Source organism: Peromyscus leucopus, chromosome 3 (genome assembly GCF_004664715.2).
Source record: "Peromyscus leucopus breed LL Stock chromosome 3, UCI_PerLeu_2.1, whole genome shotgun sequence".
Lineage (NCBI taxonomy): Eukaryota > Metazoa > Chordata > Mammalia > Rodentia > Cricetidae > Peromyscus > Peromyscus leucopus.
The window spans coordinates 120,723,500-120,743,531 of NC_051065.1; the positions used below are offsets into that span (position 1 = coordinate 120,723,500).

The 20,032-nt window shown below is 37.8% G+C and overlaps 1 protein-coding gene and 1 pseudogene across 1 annotated transcript in view; one reads left to right on the forward strand and one right to left on the reverse strand.

The window, feature by feature from the left end:
- Cntn6 (contactin 6) overlaps positions 1-20,032 on the forward strand; it is a 354,660-nt gene that overhangs the window by 253,663 nt on the left and 80,965 nt on the right.
- On the reverse strand, positions 11,324-12,301 carry LOC114705038 (annotated as a pseudogene).

Consider the following 20,032-nt stretch of genomic DNA (forward strand, 5'->3'; position numbering starts at 1 on the left):
TACCTAGCTCAACCTCTAAACAACCCCTTCTGCTCACTAACATGTTTTGCCTTCAGATAAGTACTCCACACCAATTAAATAGAAGAGGACATCCATGAAGATTGAATGTTTCCATTCCTTTGTCCTCAGAAGGAAGAAATAATGGCCATTTAAAAAATTGTCTTCATTTTTTCTGCATTTAGCTTGTTATTATTTATTGTGCCTTATTCTCATATTTTCCCATCTCTTTAAATAAATCATGCTTCTGGTGCTAGACAGGTGATTCATTGGTTAAGAGAACTTTTGCTCTTCCAGAGAACAAGAGTCCAGAGTGCAGTTCCCAACACCCACATTAGGCAGATTACAAAAGCCTGTAATTATTCTGGAACCTGTGTGCACCTGTACATACAAAGATACTCACAAAGACACATCACACATTCTCTATTAATTCTTAAAAGAGTCTTCCCCAGTGAAAAGCATACTAACAGGTTCTCCATCAAAAAATGTCAGTCCTCAAAAAATTTACACCCAAGTAACATTATACAGAATGACTAGGTGATATTTAGGAATATAAATATCTATATATGCATGTAACAATTAATAAAAAAGGAGGCAATGAATTTGAAAGAGAATAAGAAGGGGTATGTGGGATGGTTTAGAAGTATAAAATTGAGAGAAATTTTGTAATTATATTATAATTCAAAAACAGAAATAAAAATAAAGTTTGTCATACACTCAATACTATGCTAGGTGACTGATATATACATTATCTCTAATGTAAGTAGTGACTGGAAGAATGGTAAAAGTCTGGAGTGAAATCAATAAAATCATTAGTCAAAACCAAACCAAAACCAAAACATTTTTCTCTTTTCTTTTCTCTCCCTACTTCTTTTCCTTTTCTCACTTATTTCCTATTACCTTCAGCTTTCACAATTTTTCAGCTCCTTATTTAAACTGTAAGTACACTAGTCACTTTATTTTCCATGCTTATGAAAGATATAGGTGATGTTTCTATTTTTCACATTTAAATATTTGGCAGAATTTTGTTATTTTTGTTGCTACCTTCCCTTGTGAGTGGTAAAACACAAGACTGCCTAATAAGATGATCTCCATAAAATCTAAAGGAATGTCAACACAACCTAAATTACAAAGCTAAAATAGGAAACAGAAAGGCATGTGAACCCTTTAAAGCTCAGAACTACTTAGTGTCCTATTCCAAAGGTAAGAAAATTCCTGATTCCTAAACCAAACAAGGATGCAACAAAGATAGAGAACTACAGACCGATCCCCCTCATGAACATTGATGCAAAAATACTCAAAAAATACTGGCAAACAGACTCCAAGAACACATCAGAACAATTATCCACCATGATCAAGTAGGCTTCATCCCAGGGATGCAAGGGTGGTTCAACATACGAAAGTCCATCAATGTAATACACCATATAAACAAACTCAAAGAAAAAAAACCACATGATCATCTCACTGGATGCAGAAAAGGCATTTGACAAAATCCAACACCCCTTCATGATAAAAGTCTTGGAGCGATCAGGAATACAGGGAACATACCTAAACATAATAAAGGCAATATATAGCAAACCAACAGCCAACATCAAATTAAATGGAGAGAAACTCAAAGCAATTCCACTAAAATCAGGAACGAGGCAAGGCTGTCCACTCTCCCCATACTTATTCAATATAGTACTTGAAGTTCTAGCCAGAGCAATAAGACAACATAAGGAGATTAAGGGGATTCAAATTGCAAAGGAAGAAGTCAAGCTCTCCCTATTTGCAGACGACATGATAGTATACTTGAGTGACCCCAAAGATTCCACCCAGGAATTGATAAAGCTTATAAACACCTTCAGCAACATAGCAGGATACAAGATCAACTCAAAAAAATCAGTAGCCCTCCTATATACAATGGACAAAGAAGCTGAGAAGGCAATTAGAGATACATCACCCTTTACAATAGCCACAAATGACATAAAATACCTTGGGGTAACACTAACCAAGCAAGTGAAGGACCTATATGACAAGAACTTTAAGTCCCTGAAAAAAGAAATTGAAGAAGATCTCAGAAAATGGAAAGATCTCCCATGCTCATGGATAGCAGGGTTAACATAGTAAAAATGGCAATCTTACCAAAAGCAGTTTACAGATTCAATGCAATCCCCATCAAAATACCAACACAATTCTTCACAGACCTGGAAAGAACAATACTCAACTTCATATGGAAAAACAAAAAACCCGGGATAGCTAAAAGAAACCTGTACAATAAAACAACTTCTGGAGGCATCACAATCCCTGACTTCAAGCTCTACTATAAAACTACAGTAATAAAAACAGCCTGGTATTGGCATAAAAACCGACATGTGGACCAATGGAATCAAATTGAAGACCCTGACATTAACCCACACACCTATGGACAAATAATTTTTGACAAAGAAGCCAAAAGTGTACAATGGAAAAAAGAAAGCATCTTCAACAAATGGTGCTGGCATAACTGGATATCAGTGTGTAGAAGGCTGCAAATAGATCCATATCTGTCACCGTGCACAAAACTTAAGTCCAAGTGGATCAAAGACCTCAACATAAATCCAGCTACTCTGAACCTGCTAGAAGAGAAAGTAGGAAATAGTCTTGAACGCATTGGCATAGGAGATCACTTCCTAAATATAACACCAGTAGCGCAGACACTGAGACAAACAATCAATCAATGGGACCTCTTGAAACTGAGAAGCTTTTGTAGAGCAAAGGCTACGGTCAACAAGGCAAAGCGACAGCCTACAGAATGGGAAAAGATCTTTACCAACCCCACATCTGACAGAGGATTAATATCCAGAATATATAAGGAGCTCAAGAAATTAGACATCAAAAGGACCAACAGTCCAATTAAGAAATGGGCTTTAGAACTAAACAGAGAATTCTCAACAGAGGAAACTCAAATGGCTGAAAGACATTTAAGGAATTGCTCAACATCCCTAATCATCAGGGAAATGCAAATCAAGACAACTCTGAGATACCACCTTACGCCTGTCAGAGTGGCTAAGATCAAAAACACTGAAGACACTTTATGCTAGAGAGGATGTGGAACTAGGGGAACTCTCCTCCACTGCTGGTGGGAATGCAAGCTTGTACAACCACTTTGGAAATCAATATGGTGCTTTCTTAGAAAAATGGGTATCAATCTCCCCCAAGATCCAGCTATACCACTCCTGGGCATATACCCAAGAAATGCTCAATCATACCACAAGAGCACTTGCTCAGCTATGTTCATATCAGCATTGTTTGTAATAGCCAAAACCTGGAAACAACCTAGATGCCCTTCAACTGAAGAATGGATAAAGAAATTGTGGCACATATACACAATGGAATACTACTCAGCAGAGAAAAACAATGACATCATGAGGTTTGCAGGCAAATGGATGGATCTAGAAAAAATCATCCTGAGTGAGGTAACCCAGACTCAGAAAGACAAATATGGTATGTACTCACTCATAGGAAGATGCTAGATGTGGAACAAGGATGACTGGACTGCTACTCACATCACCAGTGAGGCTACCTGGAAAACGGGACCCCAAAAAAAGACACGGAGAAATGGACGAGATCTACATGAACAGCCTGGTCATGAGTGGGAACAATGAAGGGCGACGGTCGAGGGAAAGAGAGTGGGAGATCCTTGCTGGATCAAGAAAAGAGAGGGAGAACAAGGAATAGGAGACCATGGTAAATGAAGACCACAAGAGAAGGTGAGAAGGGGAGGAAGCAGAGAGCTAGGGAGGCCCACGGAGATCCACAAAGATACCCCCGCAAAAGACTGCTGGCAATGGTCGCGAGACCACAGGAACTGACCTACTCTGGTGATGGGATGGCCAGACACCCAGATAGTGGTGCCATAAACCCCATCCAAGGACTGAGGAATCTGAATGCAGACATCCATGACTGGGCCCCTGGTGGAGCACTGGGAGTCTAATTAGTGAGAAAGAAGAGGGTTTATATGAGTGAGAATTGTTGAAGCCAAGGTTGGATAAAGCACCGGGACAAATAACCAAATGAATGGAAGCACAGGATCTATGAGGGGCCCCCAACTGGATCAGGCCCCCTGAATGCGTGAGACAGTCATTTGGCTTGATCTGTTTGGGAGGCAGCTGTGCATTGGTGCCAGGTCCTGGGCTCGTTGCATGAGTTGGCTGTTTGAATCCTGGGACTTATGCAGGGACACTTGGCTCGGTCTGGGAGGGGGGGAATGGACCTGCCTGGACTGAGTCTACCAGGTCGACCCTGGTCCTCGGGGGAGACCTTGATCTGGAGGAGGTGGGAATGGGGGGTGGGCTGGGGGGAGGGGTGGGCAAGAGGGGGAGAACAGGGGAATCTGTGGCTATTATGTTGAACTGAATGGTGTTATAAAATAATAATAAAAAAAAAGGAATTGAAAAAAAGAAAATTGTTGAAATCTCAAAGTCCTCAAAAGTGTAGTTTTGAAATGAGAAATGAGGATTTCCAGGGAGATCCATACAAACCAGGGCATGAAGCAAGATGGTGAAGTCCAGACTTGGACAATAATTCGGCCTCATAAGTAAGCAACTCAGCAAGGACACTGAATTCAAGAAAAAAGCTAAAATCCAATAAAAGAAATAAAATCATTGTGGAAAGCTTCATCAATTAGACTAGATGAAGCAGATGAAGACTTAGGGACTCATGGAACCGTCAAGTAATTATCACATCAGACAGTTATAAAGAAAAATAGGAAGCATATTAATGAGGAAATTTCACGGAGTCTATCTGATAATCAAAGGAACTTATTCTGGGTTAACTCACAACTGACATGAAGAAGTTGGTTGCTGGGATCCAGAAGGGGTAGAGCGGGGTTCTCTGGAGAACTCTGCCTTGATCTGCAGCACCAGCATCGAAGACCATGAGGTAGCCAAGAGAGCACGAACATGTCTCAGCCCAGGTTTTAAAAGATCCCTGACTTGACCATGACCCACTGTGGTGGTATTGTGTTCCCCAAAATATGGTGTACCCTAATAAACTTATCTGGTGTCAGAGAAGAGAAAAGCCACTAGATACTTAGGATAGGCAGTGGTAGCACATGCCTTTAATCCTAGCATTCCAGAGGCAGAAATCCATGTATTCAAGGATACAGCCAAGCATCGTTACTCATGCCTTTAATCCCAGAAAGTGAGCCTTTAATCTCAGGGAGTGAGGCAGAAATCAGAAAGATATATAAGGCGTGAGAACCAGAAATTAGAAGCATTTGGCTGGTTAAGCATTTGGCTGGTTAAGCTTTTAGGTTTTGAGCAGCACAGTTCAGCTGAGAGCCATTCAGATATGAGAGCACAGAGGCTTCCAGTCTGAGGAAACAAGATCAGCTGAGAAGTTGGCCAGGTGAAGTTAGCTGTGGCTTGTTCTGTCTCTCTGATCTTTCAGTATTCACCCCAATAACTGGCCTTAGGTTTGATTTTATTAATAAGAATATTTATTTTAAGATTAATGCTACATCTGGCGCCCAACATTTGTGGTACGAATTCATGAAAACCTGCTTGCCTGTGGCCTTTCAGGCTCCAGCTCAGGCCTGAACTACACATTGCCGGTTGTGGTGGCACATGCTGGTAGGATTTACTGAAGGAGGCAGAGGCAGGAAGATCCCAAGTTTGAGGCCAGCCTAGGAGGTTTGCTAAGGAGAAGCTTCAGCCCAGGCCGAATGAAAATCAGTGGTGGAACCATGGAGGCAGAAGCTGCTGCTCTGAGTTGCTGGCTGCTTCTCATCATGTTGGTGACTGTGGTGATGCTGCTACCTACGATGAAGGGTTTACTGCTGCATATTCAGAGAAGAACTGCCAGGACTATCATGTTACAAGAAAGCATGGACAAAGGTCAGTTTGGAAAAGTTTGGCAAGACAAATGGTGGGGAGAAATTGCTGTAAAGATATTCTCTTCCAGGGAAAAACATTCATGGTTTTGAGAGACAGACATTTATCAGAATGTGATTGGTCCAAACCACAGAGGATGCACAAAAAAACAAAAACAAAACAAAACAAAAAAAACTGCAGGGAACTATGACCACACCTAACAGCGACTTTGAAATCTTCAAAAGGATAACAGGACTCCACAATGATGATTCCACATGGACTATGGTAAAGGCAATAAGATGATTAACACCAGGGAAAGATCGACTTTGGACTATAAACTACTCAGGACAATTTGAGATGGCCAGCTGAGATGATCCAGCCTGACAGACTAATTGAACAAGGACTTGAAACAAGCCCTGCACTTTCTCATTATGCAGCAACTGGACAAATGATACAGGGCTTGACAATTAATCCCCAAATTTTCTTTTCAGGATTCCTTAAAGATGCCTTTGCCCCTAGAAAGCAGGAAGTAATTTAAAAAAAAAACAACACCCACATTCCCAAGAGGTGGGATGGGAGGTTTTTGATTGTTTAATGAGTTTTGGATATTGTCATTGTTTACAATGGTTGGTTACAAGTTGTGAATGGTTAATGATCAAGATAAAAGCTGAACATGGAGATTAGATTCAGAGGTTTTGTTTAAAAAAAAGGAAAAAGAAAGATAAAGAAATAATAGGATAAATGGGTAGATCACTGAATCTACACTAAAAAGAAAAAGGGGAAGATATAAAAATGACAAAAGGTAGATTACTGAATCTATTATGAAAAGAAAAAATACTTTTAAAAAGGAACTACTTGTTTAAATAAGATAAGTAATGAAATTTTTTTGTCTGAGTTTATCAAATGTTACTAGACTTGATATATATATATATATATATATATATATATATATATATATATATTGGAGTTTTTTATCTGAATCTGTCAAATGTTAATGGACAAAACATCGTTAATGTATTCTTGACTGTATATATTTATTGGATAGTTTTTCTTGTATTAATTATAAGCTTTTTTAAATTTTAGACAAAAAAGGGGAAATGAGGTGGTATTGTGTTTCCCAAAATATTGTGCACCCTAATAAACTTATCTGGGGTCAGAGACAGAACAGCCACAATATTAAACATAGAGGATAGGCAGTGATATTACATGCCTTTAATCCTAGCATTCCAGAAGCAGAAATCCATGTGTTCAAGGATACAGCCAAACATGGTTACTCATGCCTTGAATCCCAGAAAGCGAGCCTTTAATCCCAGGGAGTGAGGCAGAAAGCAGAAAGATATATAAGGTGTGAGGACCAGAAACTAGAAGCATTTGGTTAAGCTTTTAGGTTTTGAACAGTACAGTTCAGCTGAGAGCCATTCAGATATGTGGACACAGAGGCTTCCAGTCTGAGGAAACAAGATCAGCTGAGAAGTTGGCTAGGTGAGGTTAACTGCGGCTTGTTCTGTCTCTCTGGTCTTCTAGTATTCACCCCAATACTTGGCCTCAGGTTTGAATCTATTAATAAGACCTTCTAACAATTCTTGCTACAACCCACCCCCAACCCCCCACCACTGGGGTGTGTGTGTGTGGCATGGAACCTAGCAGTTACCTGCTGCCTAGTTGGGGCAGTGTTTCAGGGTACAGACAACCACTTCTGCAGTATATCACAGTTTGTAAGAATTTGGGGACATGATGATACTGTGCCAAAGAATCCATGGAGTATAAAAAGGAGCTTATATATAAACTAATGCAGAGAAAGTCACTTTAATGATATTATATCAGAAAATAATCTCTGAAATCTTCAGAGAACTATGGACAAGCATGGCTGAAGAGATGGTTCAGCAATTGCTGTTCTTATAGAGGAATGGATTTTGTTTCTTGCACATACATCAGATGGCTCAAAAATGCTTGTAACGCCATATCCAGGAAATCTGACACTCTGGTCTTCATGGGCACCTGCATGCACGGGGTGAACATAAACTCATAGAGGCACACACATACACACAAAAAATAATTTTTTAAAAATTGTATCTCAAGTAGAAATGACAAAACAAAGATCTTTCCATGTTTTACTATAGTTAATATTCTATGGCGTCCAGTAAAAAGGAATATTTGATCATTATAAGAGAAAAATGATAATTGGTATCACAACAAAAATATCAGATTTGGACTTGCAGTGGACATACTAAATACCAAAAACACTAGAGATAATGTATTTTAAGCCCTTACAGTAAATAACTGTAAATCAAGATTATATTCAGCAAAGTTATCTTTTAAAATTTATATAAAAGTTTTCTTTACTGAGAAAACTAGGGCTGTCAAAGGCCTCACTCATTTATTCCCTCTTCCTTGGAAGTTTTATGCTACCAGTTGTTCAGCTTGTTGATTGAAGTTTCTCCCCATAATTCACCAGTTTTTCTCTGTTTCCAGTAGGGAGGTAAGTCAAATCCTAATTGTTATTTCAAGGCTGGAAGTCAGATAGTTTTTCATGATAATTTTGAAATTAAATACAGTCCAGTTAGAGACCTACAGTCGGCTAACTCCTAATAACTGATGATCTGGCATTCACAGCTTTACTACCACATTTTTGAATACAAAGCTCATTGTCATAACTGTGATACTAATGTCAGATTACCTTTTACATGTGTAGTCCTGTGTTCTGTATCAATGTCCATTTTCTACATCTCTTTTACTAATCAGCAAGTTGGTTTTAGGGGATAGGATCTCAGTTTTCCCTAACCAGTCTCAAACACTTACTCCTTTTGCCTCTTCCTCTCAAGTGCTGGGACTGCAGATGTAGGCCACCAAAGTCCTGAATATCAAACTCAGGGCTTTTTGAGTGATTTGATCACCCTACCTACTGAACTAACTATATTCCCAGCCTTTTAAAGCAATTTGTCAGCCATATTTTGAGGAATGGAAATATGAAAATATTTATCATATTTGCTACGCCAACAATAAGTACCTTACTTTACATATTAAAATATTGCAAAACACACATTAAAAAAATCAAACTACACATTTAATAAGAAGAATTGAGTATTTTTAAGATAATCACTCTGAGGCAATGACAAGATTAGACCCCACTGATCTGTTTTCAAAAATTACTCTCTAGAGATGATTAGCAAGAGCTCTGAAAACAATTTAAATAATTGCATCCAACCTAGAATACTGTTGCAGTCAAGTAGATATGATGTGTAGACACATATGTCTACAGAAGGCTAGCTGAAGCATTCAGTTATAAATCTCACTATCTTAAGCCTCAAAATTACATAACTAATAATTAGGACAATGTCTGTCTAAATGAAAATTGCTATGGCTTGGGGACTTCTAACTCACTCTTTTTGTTGGGATTTGAAAGGGAATGTGATCTCAGCTTTCAGCTATCAGCTTCTTCTCATTTGCTTAATATGACAGACTTTTAATTGCCTAAGCTGTAAATTAACTGTATTGTGAAATATCCTGAGAAACATTAATGCATAGGTGCCTTGAAATGTACTATGATTCATGGGTCTATGAAAGAAACATTAGCTCTTATTGGAGATAGTAAATTGATGCACCCTGGAGGTCTGTTCTTCTGCTTTATTAACAGAACAAAAATAAAACATATAATCTGTGTTTTTTTCAGTTATTCTAGTTACTTTTTCTTTACAGAGTAATGTATATAAAATTACTAGTGGTACTGAATATTTCTATGTGTGTACAAACCTTCACACAGAGCACTAAATTTGTACATGTGTGCCTATCTTATTTCATTTCTCTAATTTATGGCAAATTATATGCAAGTTTAGCTATTAATGTCAAACAATAAGTCTGAAGTTTTAGCACAATGATGTTTGTTTTTGTAGAATTTCCAGATGTGAGAAGAATTGTTTCCTTATTCTTGGCTATTTTCCTGTATGTATGGACATTATTCTACATTATTTTGTATTAGGACACTTAGGTACACATCAGTCAGATGAGAGTATTTCTGTTCTTTGTATATTTACCTAGCTATCTTTTATATCTCTACACATACCTCCATCCATTCATGTATTATCTACCCACCACCTATTTACCAGTCATTTGTCATCTACCTCTAAAATTGTCTATCTACCTATTTATCTAATGAGATGTGGCCACATATTGCCCAAGCTAGCCTTGAACTTGTCTCTGTCTCTACCTCATTAGCATTGAGGTTAGGGGCGTGGACTACTACACCTCGTTTTACTAAAGCATTAAATGAAGTTAAGAGTCTATCAGCTTTCACAGTTTTTTTTTCACACTGTTATTCACAATTGTTTTTCTTTCTTATTTGATCAGCTATTTTTCTGATTCCCAATGCTGACATTTTGCCCTTTGCTCTCTCATTGAGTTCAATGAGCAGAGAACAGAATACATTCATAGGCATGGTTTGTCACATTAAATCAGAATCTACACTTGAATCCCCATCTTACGTTCTTTCTCTTTGCTTTGCATTACAAGATGATATTGTGTTCACATAAAAATACTATAAACTCTATGGAATATTCACTTCTGCTGACCAGGAACACAAACCTGAGGACTGACAACATCAACCATCAACTCCCTGCAAACACACCACACACCACACACCACACACACACACACACACACACACACAACTACTTGGATTATCATTAGTGTATAAGAAATTATTTTTTATAGTGCTGAGCTCAAACCTAGAGCCTCGAGTATTTTAGACAAGTGCTCTGACACCAAGTTACAACCATAGTCCAGGAAATGTGAGATTTATTAGAGGGTTTTCTTATCCTTGAAGCTACCTTGGTGTTCTGAACAGTGTGGATTTAGAACTTAGTCATAGTCTTTTACTCATAACTTCTCCACCTATCGGGTGGATGAAGTTGTTCAATTTTCTTTTATGTAAAGTGAAGAAGAAAAGAGATTCTTTGGCAGATGATTTAGGAATGTTATAAGATCAGAGGCACTGTTAAATTTATATGCCAAATTTTCTAGTGCATAGTAGAAACAATATATTATTTATTTTAGTCCTAGGAACCACAAAGCTGCTCGTCTGAGAAAGCAAACTTGAGCATTCATTAGGAAAGGGAAATGGGATGTATTGTGCTCCTGTCTTAATTCAAGTTCCCAGAACTATGGGTGAATTATGAGTTCATCACTTGAAATATTTGTGTTTAATCTTCCTAAACAGCCACTGCTATTCCCTTATTCCCTCATTTGACAAATTGAACGCTGATACTGATTAGCTCAGCAATCATGTAATAGTGAATATGTCATTCTATCATTAATTCCTTTATTAGTGAGTGGATCACTCAGGGAGACATCTCTGTGTACCATGTGTGTGCCTGGTGCCTGGAAAGGCCAAAAGAGGATGTCAGATCATGTGGAACTGGAGTTACACATGGTTATGAGCCATGATGTGGATGCTGGTAACCAAAACTGGAACATGGACCAGAGCAGCATGCACTGTATTTTTTTTTTTTTTTTACAAGTTAAACTGAATGTTTAATGCATTTGTAGGAATAGAAGTACAGCAGAATTAGAATTTATGTGATTGACATTGATGTTGATGTTACATTTTTCAAAGAAGCTTCCCCTAGTTCCTTCTTTTCCAGTTAACCTGGAGCAATAACTGTTCCTAAGTATCAGCTCTCCATTGTGCTGGACAGTAATTACATCTTTCATACTTCATTCTATCGACTATACTGTTTTACAGTAAGACTCATCCCACTCAAGTCACAAGAGCCCACAGGAAGCAAAAACAGAAGCCAAATTCATGCGAAACAATGCAAAAGCCCAAGGACTTCAAGTTCTGAGTGTCTGCTCACACAAACCTTCTATTTATTCATATTAGTAAAATGGAATAACAGAAATAAAAGCTACCTTAATGAAAAAGAAACTCGGGTGGAGGTCATTAAATATAACTACCTACACTTTTAATATAAATATCATGTACTTCCTGATCAGTATCAGATAGCTAGCTAAACTGTTAATCTAGAATCCTGGTCTCAGAGAAAAAAGGCAAGAGACAAAGAAGGTGCTTCATATTATCGGGTCCATTGAAACCAGCCAAGGGCTTTCAGGAAAACCGCACTAGTCTTTCTTTTTATCAGAGACTTCTATTGGTTCTTTTGTGGGTAATCCAATGGCATCTGCACCCTTGCAGTCTATTTGCCTGTATTTTTAGCACTGGATTCTTGTATAGCTTTTTTAGGCCATAGACGGCTGACCACCGGGGAAACCAGAGGGTATAAGTATGGCTCCAGGAACTTTTTGAAGATCCAGAGCAGCACTGGAATGACGATACAGGGAATGCACACCATTGTCCCAGGCTTGAGTTCCTAAACGTTGCGGGTCCAAGGATGACGACCAAACCGCCGCCACGGAAGGGAGGGAGGAAGACACCGAGGTCGATGGACGAAGGCCGGTGCCTAGACCCGTGGCGAGGGCAGGCTCGCAGCATGCACTCTTAACCACTGAGTCATCTCTCCATCCCCATTAGATAACAAATTTTAAAAAATAATATTAGAACACAAAAATTAAGCATTTACTACAGCATGATCCCATATAAATCCACATACTTCCTATTAATTACTTGAATTATTGAGGTACATTTGTTACAAATAAGCAAATGATACTGATGAATTTTTGTTAACTAAAATGCATATGTCTATCAACTTCTCTTGGTCTTTGCTTCATGTGCTTATAAAATCCTTAGCACATTTCACAGTTTCTTGTCTCTCTACATTCCTCTTGTCTGTAGCAGTAGCTCAGAATCTTACTGTTTTGGATGATCTTGACTGTTTAAGGAATATGGTGAGTTTTATTGTTATCTGCCTATACTTTAAAAGAGCCTGCTAATTGGACTGTGTTTACAGCTTTTGAGAAGGAACAACATGGGGGTATAGTTACATTTCCATTTTATAATGTTATGGACATGCTTTTATCACTATGATTTATGAGTGCTGAAGCTGGCCTTCGTTACAAACTGAAGTCATTATTATTAGATTTCTCCACAGTAAAAATTACATTTTTTGGTTTGCTTTTATACTGATTCTTTTCAAGAAGGTTAATTTGTGTAGTCCATGGTTCATGAATATGATGTTTTGTTTCACCCCTTGTAGCATATTAAATCTATATAATTTATTTAGAATTCAGCCTGAGAGATTTGATGCTTCCCATTTACTAATTTTCAATAATTCATTTATTAAAGTACCAGCTCATAAACAATTATTTTCTACTTTGGGTTGTGATTTCATACTTTGTAAGTGCTGCTTTGCTCATGTTTTTTCAGTCTTCAGTATTGAGAACTCATTTAGCTGACTCTTTCTTTTTCAAAGATTTTATTCTTGTTTTTAATGTATGCATGCACCCATGTTAAGTTCTGTACCTTCTGCAGGTGCCTGCAAAAGTCAGAAGAGGGCATGAGATACACTGGTGCTTGAGTTACCAGGAGTAGCATGGGTGTGGGTACCCAGCTCAGATCGTCTGGACCAGTGGGAAGTACCCTCAGCTGCTGGGTTATCTCACCAGCCCCATCTTGTATCCTTGCTTATGGTTTCATGAATGTATGGTCTATTTTTTTTTTTTTTAGTTCTTTGCTCTTTTGTTCTTTGGGGGCACCACCCAGTACCTAAATAAATACACTGAGATTTATTCTTATTTATGGATACCCAGCCTTAGCTTGGCTTGTTTCTAGCCAGGTTTTCTTAACTTATCTCATCTACCTTTTGCCTCTGGGCTTTCACCTTTCTCTAATCTATATACCTCTCTTTTCTTCTTACTCCATGGCTGGCTGTTTGGCCCAGTGGCTGGCCCCTGGCATCATCCTCTCCTTCTCCTTTTCTTGTTCCTGACTCTTTGCTCTTCTCTTGAACCTAGATTTTTTTCCTCCTATTTATTTCCCAACTATTTCTCTCTCCTGCCTAGTGTTTCACTGTTCAGCTGTTTATTAGGCCAATCAGGTGTTTTAGGCAGGCAAAGTAACACAGCTTCACACTGTTAAAACAAATGCAACATATATGAATGCAACAGATCTTTATATCATTAAACAAATATTCACAGTATCAATGAATGTATAGCATCTTCAACTAATATTCCAGAACAGTATGGATTGTTGAATGTCTTCAGCACTTCCTGACTTTTGTGGTATCAGAAGATGTTTCAGGCTCAACTTCTATTTTTTTCCTAGTCTTAGACCTAGTCATTTTCTCAAAAAACTTATGATCTTTTAAATTGGGAATGATAGAATCCAATATTGAGGTGCTAGTTACTTTCAGATGGCAGAGTAGGGAAATGTGGATTTGTATATTTCTGATTAATTATCTACTCTTTTTAGTGTATAACTATCTGTATCATATAGTCCTCAATATATGTTCATATTGCTGTCTCTGGCTCTGTTCCATTTCTATCTGGTTTGCTTTGCTGTTTCTCATTTGCTCATTGGTAAAGTTCCACACTACCAGTACTGTTCCTTTTTTGGAAACTTGTCAGTAATAAATGAAAAATAGGTTTCATTATTCCTACCACTTTGATCCTTTTAAAATATTTTATCTGACTTAACAAGTATGTGACCATTTTTCTTGCTGGTAGGATTTGCAGTTACCTAACGAGAAAAGATACTAAACATTTTAATATACTGAAGTACCATCTTCTTTTAAAAGACATCTGTTCCGATAGTTTCTGTACTCTTTCCTGGGGTATTTGTACATAAGTTTTTTCATCTCTATGGTTACTCACTGGTCTCTTTTGCCAGTAAGTGTGTCATTGTTGCTGTGGCCATTGTTACCAATTTTCTAAATTTCCTGATGTCTAATGTTGAAACAGTCCAATGTTCTCTGCTGTCCTCTTATGGAGACCATACTAATTTTGGAGCTCCATATTTTTAAATCATCTTATTTATTTTCTTATTGTTTTTAGAATTCTTCGTATCTCATGCCTGTATGATTTTGTCAGACTCATAATTTAACAATAGTTTATCCTAAAACTTGTAATTGTTCTTTTATTGAAAATATTCTTTTCTCATATAATATATCCTGATTTCAATTTCCCCTCCCTCTATCTCCCCAGTTCCTCCCTCCCTTCCTTCTTCTCCCAGTCCACTCCCTTTCTGTATCTCATTAGAAAAGAACAGACTCCTAAGAGATGATAACCAAACATGAAAATAAAACATAATAGGATGAAGCAAAAACTATCATTTCATATTTAGATGGGGCAACCCAACAAGAAGAGTCTCAGAGCAGGCACAAGCATCACAAACCCACTCTTTCCCACAGTCCAGCTAGGAGTCCCATAAAAATACTGATCTGAAAGCTATGATATACACACAGAGGACCTGGTGCAGACCTATGTAGTCCTGTGTTTGCTGCTTCAGCCTCTGTGAGGAAAAGAATACCCATAATGTGATATAATGTAGTCAGTTGTTATAGAGTTTTTGAATTTTAAAATGAGACCTCTCAATGCAAACAGCCTCAAAACAAGAAAGAGGAATTTGGCTAGCCTTTATTTAAAACAAAACAAAATGCCTTGTAAAGCTTATTTTTTGTGTTATTGCAAAAAGCTAACTTATTCATTTGAGACAGTGGGGTGCTCCTGTAGTGATCTTCAGCCAGTCTCAAGCTGAGGACTACTTCATTTTCTATTGTGTTGTTTCCATTTTTACAGCCATGGACAAACCTACGCCAAATATTCTTGTGACTGTATTTTTATCCCATACATATTAACATCCTCTATTTTTAGATTTTAGTTACTGATAAAAGAAACATAAAGCAGTAGATTTCCTGAACTACCTTGTCAAACCCTCCTCAAGAATAATTGTAGAGATGTTATTCAAAGACCACAAGCCTATTATATGAAGAACCTCTTTTCATTCTAAAGAGAATTTCTCAATCTGACTTCAAATATATATTTCTCTTTTCCAAAAAAAGCATAAATTGGATTTTTTTACAGTGTTATTTCAGGAATTAAATTAACTTAAAGGGTGTAAAATCATCCAAGAAGAACATATATACTTCTGGAAGTGAATCTCCATCCTCTTCTTGCTGGGTTAGAGCTGCCACTCTCAAGGGAGCCATTGTTCTTCCACTGAAGTCATTGGCAGTTTCAAGAGATAAAAATTCCATGTCTATTTTATAAATCCAGCTACTCTGAACCTGCTAGAAGAGAAAGTAGGAAGGAGTCTTGAATGCATTGGCATAGGAGATCACTTCCTAAATATAACACCAGTAGGACAGACACTGAGAGAAACAATCAATCAATGAGACCGCTTGAAACTGAGAAGCTTTTGTAGAGCAAAGGATACGATCAACAAGGCAAAGTGACAGCTTACAGAATGGGAAAAGATCTTCACCAACCTCACATGTGACAGAGAACTGATATCCAGAATATATAAGGAACTCAAGAAATTAGACATCAAAACGACCAACAGTACAATTGAGAAATGGGCTTTAGAACTAAACAGAGAATTCTCAACAGAGGAAACTCAAATGGCTGAAAGACATTTAAGGAATTGCTCAACATCCCTAATCATCAGGGAAATGCAAATCAAAACAACTCTGAGATACCACCATACGCCTGTCAGAATGGCTAAGATCAAAAACACTGAAGACACTTTATGCTAGAGAGGATGTGGAACTAGGGGAACTCTCCTCCACTGCTGGTGGGAATGCAAGCTTGTACAACCACTTTGGAAATCAATATGGCACTTTCTTAGAAAATTGGGAATCAATCTCCCCAAGATCCAGCTATACCACTCCTGGGCATATACCCAAGAAATGCTCAATCATACCACAAGAGCACTTGCTCAGCTATGTTCATATCAGCATTGTTTGTAATAGCCAAAACCTGGAAACAACCTAGATGCCCTTCAACTGAAGAATGGATAAATAAATTGTGGCACATATACACAATGGGATACTACTCAGCAGAGAAAAACAATGACATCATGAGGTTTGCAGGCAAATGGATGGATCTAGAAAAAAATCATCCTGAGTGAAGTAACCCAGACTCAGAAAGACAAATATGGTATGTACTCACTCATAGGAGGATGCTAGATGTGAAACAAGGATGACTGGACTGCTATTCACATCACCAGTGAGGCTACCTGGAAAACGGGACCCCAAGAAAGACATGGAGAAATGGATGAGATCTACATGAACAGCCTGGACATGAGTGGGAGCAATGAAGGGCGAGGGTCGAGGGAAAGAGAGCGGGAGATCCCAGCTGGATCAAGAAAAGAGAGGGAGAACAAGGAATAGGAGACCATGGTAAATGAAGACCACATGAGAAAAGGAAGAAACAAAGAGCTAAAGAGGCCCACAGAAATCCACAAAGATACTCCCACAAAAGACTGCTGGCAATGGTCGAGAGACAGCCGGGACTGACCTACTCTGGTGATGGGATGGCCAAACACCCTAATAGTTGTGCCATAAACCCCATTCAAGGACTGAGGAATCTGGATGCAGACATCCAGGGCTAGGCCCTGGGTGGAGCGCTGGGAGTCTAATTAGTGAGAAAGAGGAGGGTTTATATGAGCAAGAATTGTTGAAACCAAGGTTGGATAAAACACAGGGACAAATAACCAAATGAATGGAAACACATGAACTATGAACCAAAGGCTGAGGGGCCCACAACTGGATCAGGCCCTCTGGATAGGTGAGACAGTTGATTGGCTTGATCTGTTTGGGAGGCATCTAGGCAGTGGTACCAGGTCCTGGGCTCGTTGCATGAGTTAGCTGTTTGAAACCTGGGGCTTATGCAGGGATGCTTGGCTCAATCTGGGAGGAGGGGACTGGATCTGCCTGGACTGAGTCTATCAGGTCGATCCCAGTCCTTGGGGGAGACCTTGATCTGGAGGAGGTAGGAATGGGGAGTGCACTGCGGGGAAGGGGAGGGGGACAGGAAGGGAGAGAACAAGGGAATCTGTGGCTATTATGTAGAACTGAATAGTATTGCAAAATAAAAATAAAAAAAATAAAAATCCACTGGGGGGGGGATTCCATGTCTATTTTGAAAGTGATATAAAGGAAAGAATTAATTACTTTGTTTCCTTCTTTTAAGGTCACAAAATCTATTGCTAAGCCTTACACTTAAAATTAATATGTCTAAAGCTCAACAAACATTTGTCTTCTTATTCTTGTACAAATAGGGTTCTTTCTACTGATTATCAAACACATTGGTTCAAGAACATACTACCAATCACATATGGTACTCCTTAACATGGTTTAATTTCATTTTGTAGTAGCTTAGATTTTGAAGGAACAATAAAGGCATAGTGTTTTAGAACTCAATGACTTTGGAATATAGAGTGGCTTTATTTTTATTTACTGTATAATTTGAATACTTATGAACTCACTATTCTTCTATCTGTCTTCAATATTAACATGAGCAGTTATGTTTTTCAAAGAATTTCTTAGAACCCTGAGCTTGCTAATACATGGCATATCATGTGTCCTAAATAAATGCTAGTTATAGTATTAGAATAATTAAATATTACTATACCTTTTTATTGTCACCTTTATATGAAAGTTTATGATTAATTAACTGAGATAAGGTCAGAAAAAATAAACTGAGGGAAATCAAGCCCCTGTTTTCCTATAAATCATGACACTATTTCACTTCTTCTAAGGGTGGAAGGAGTGTAAATCTAGAGTTATTGTTAACCATTAACAAAATTTATGAGTAAATTATCATTTTGTGCTAAATGTGGTATCATTTTAATCTCTATCACATTATGAAATGATGGAGTTCAGTTTATAACTCATATGTAAATTAGCACTTACTTTGCTTAAATCTAAATCAATAGCGGCTGGAATGATGGTTTACTGCTTAAGAACACTGGCTGCCCTTGTAGAGGACTTGGGTTAAGTTCCCAGCAACCATATCAAGGGGGTTACAACCTTGTTATTACTTTTGTAAAAGATTTGACATTGTCTTCTGGCTTCATAGTCATCTTGCATGCTTGCATGTGGTATACATAAATAAACTCAGGCACACAAACACACAAAGAAATTTCTCAAAAAGATCAGTGATGAAAGTCTTGACTGTAGACAATGGCCCTTTTAATCCCTGTCAGTAATGAAAATCTTGGTGTTAAGTTTATCTTAGTTTCAAAATGAGTATTTCAGATAATTATACTCTTACTGGTATTTTCTATTATTCTTAGACCCATATTCAATCTTCTTATTCACCAGTTAGGATATAAACTGAATGTGTGTGCAAGGGAAGATGATATACCTCTAGAGAAGAAATGTAACTTATAGTGTCATGTACATTTCATATGTGTTATTTTATTGCAAGTGAAGCTATCATTCTCTGTCCATGGTTACTATTAATAAGCTATGGATTTTAAAATTCAGCATTTGTGAGTGAATAATGCATCCATAATATCTCCTTCCCAAGGGAAACCTAGTGTTGGTCCCTTCAGAATACCAAAACAAAATACCAGTTTAGGTTGGTCATAAACTCTAGAAATGCATTTCTCCAATTTCTAAGAGGTGTTATGGCCAACATCAATGCAGTTGTAATAGTCTATATCTGATGAAGACCCACTCATTGTTTCATAGATGGTTATTCAAACTGCTGTCTTGTGTAGTGAAAGACACAAAACAAGTCCCGAAGATTAAACAGAATTATAACAATGTTTTAACCACTCAAGAAATCTTTACCCCTTTCCACAAAAGTGAGCACAATTGCTTTTTAGGGAAATCAGAAATTTATCTATATTATGTTCCCCAAAGGACAGTTTCACAGATCAAACTCTTTGTATGAATATTTCAAGTTGGCAAAATGAAAGCAGCTAGCTGAACAACTTTAAAATTTAACAAAGGCATTCTTCAGTGTTTTTGCTATACTGCTTCACTCTCTGAAAATGGTCACTGACAGGATTTTCTGAAATTAGGTTTAAATTAAGAATAATCCCAATCACAAGCATCTTAGGAAACTGATTGTCTGTACCAATCTCTAGTTGAAATGTTGGGATGGCATGGATTTAAGTTGTGGATAATTAAGTTCAAGAAGTCTTGGAGAAATATAAGCTTTTTCAAATAGCTTTAGTAATGAAAATTGTATTTATGGGCTAAAAGTATTGAATGGAAGCATAGTTCCTACTGGCACGTGGAAAGCTTTAATTTAACTTGCAATTCAGGTTAAACTGGGCCAGATGGTTAACACATGCATTCTCT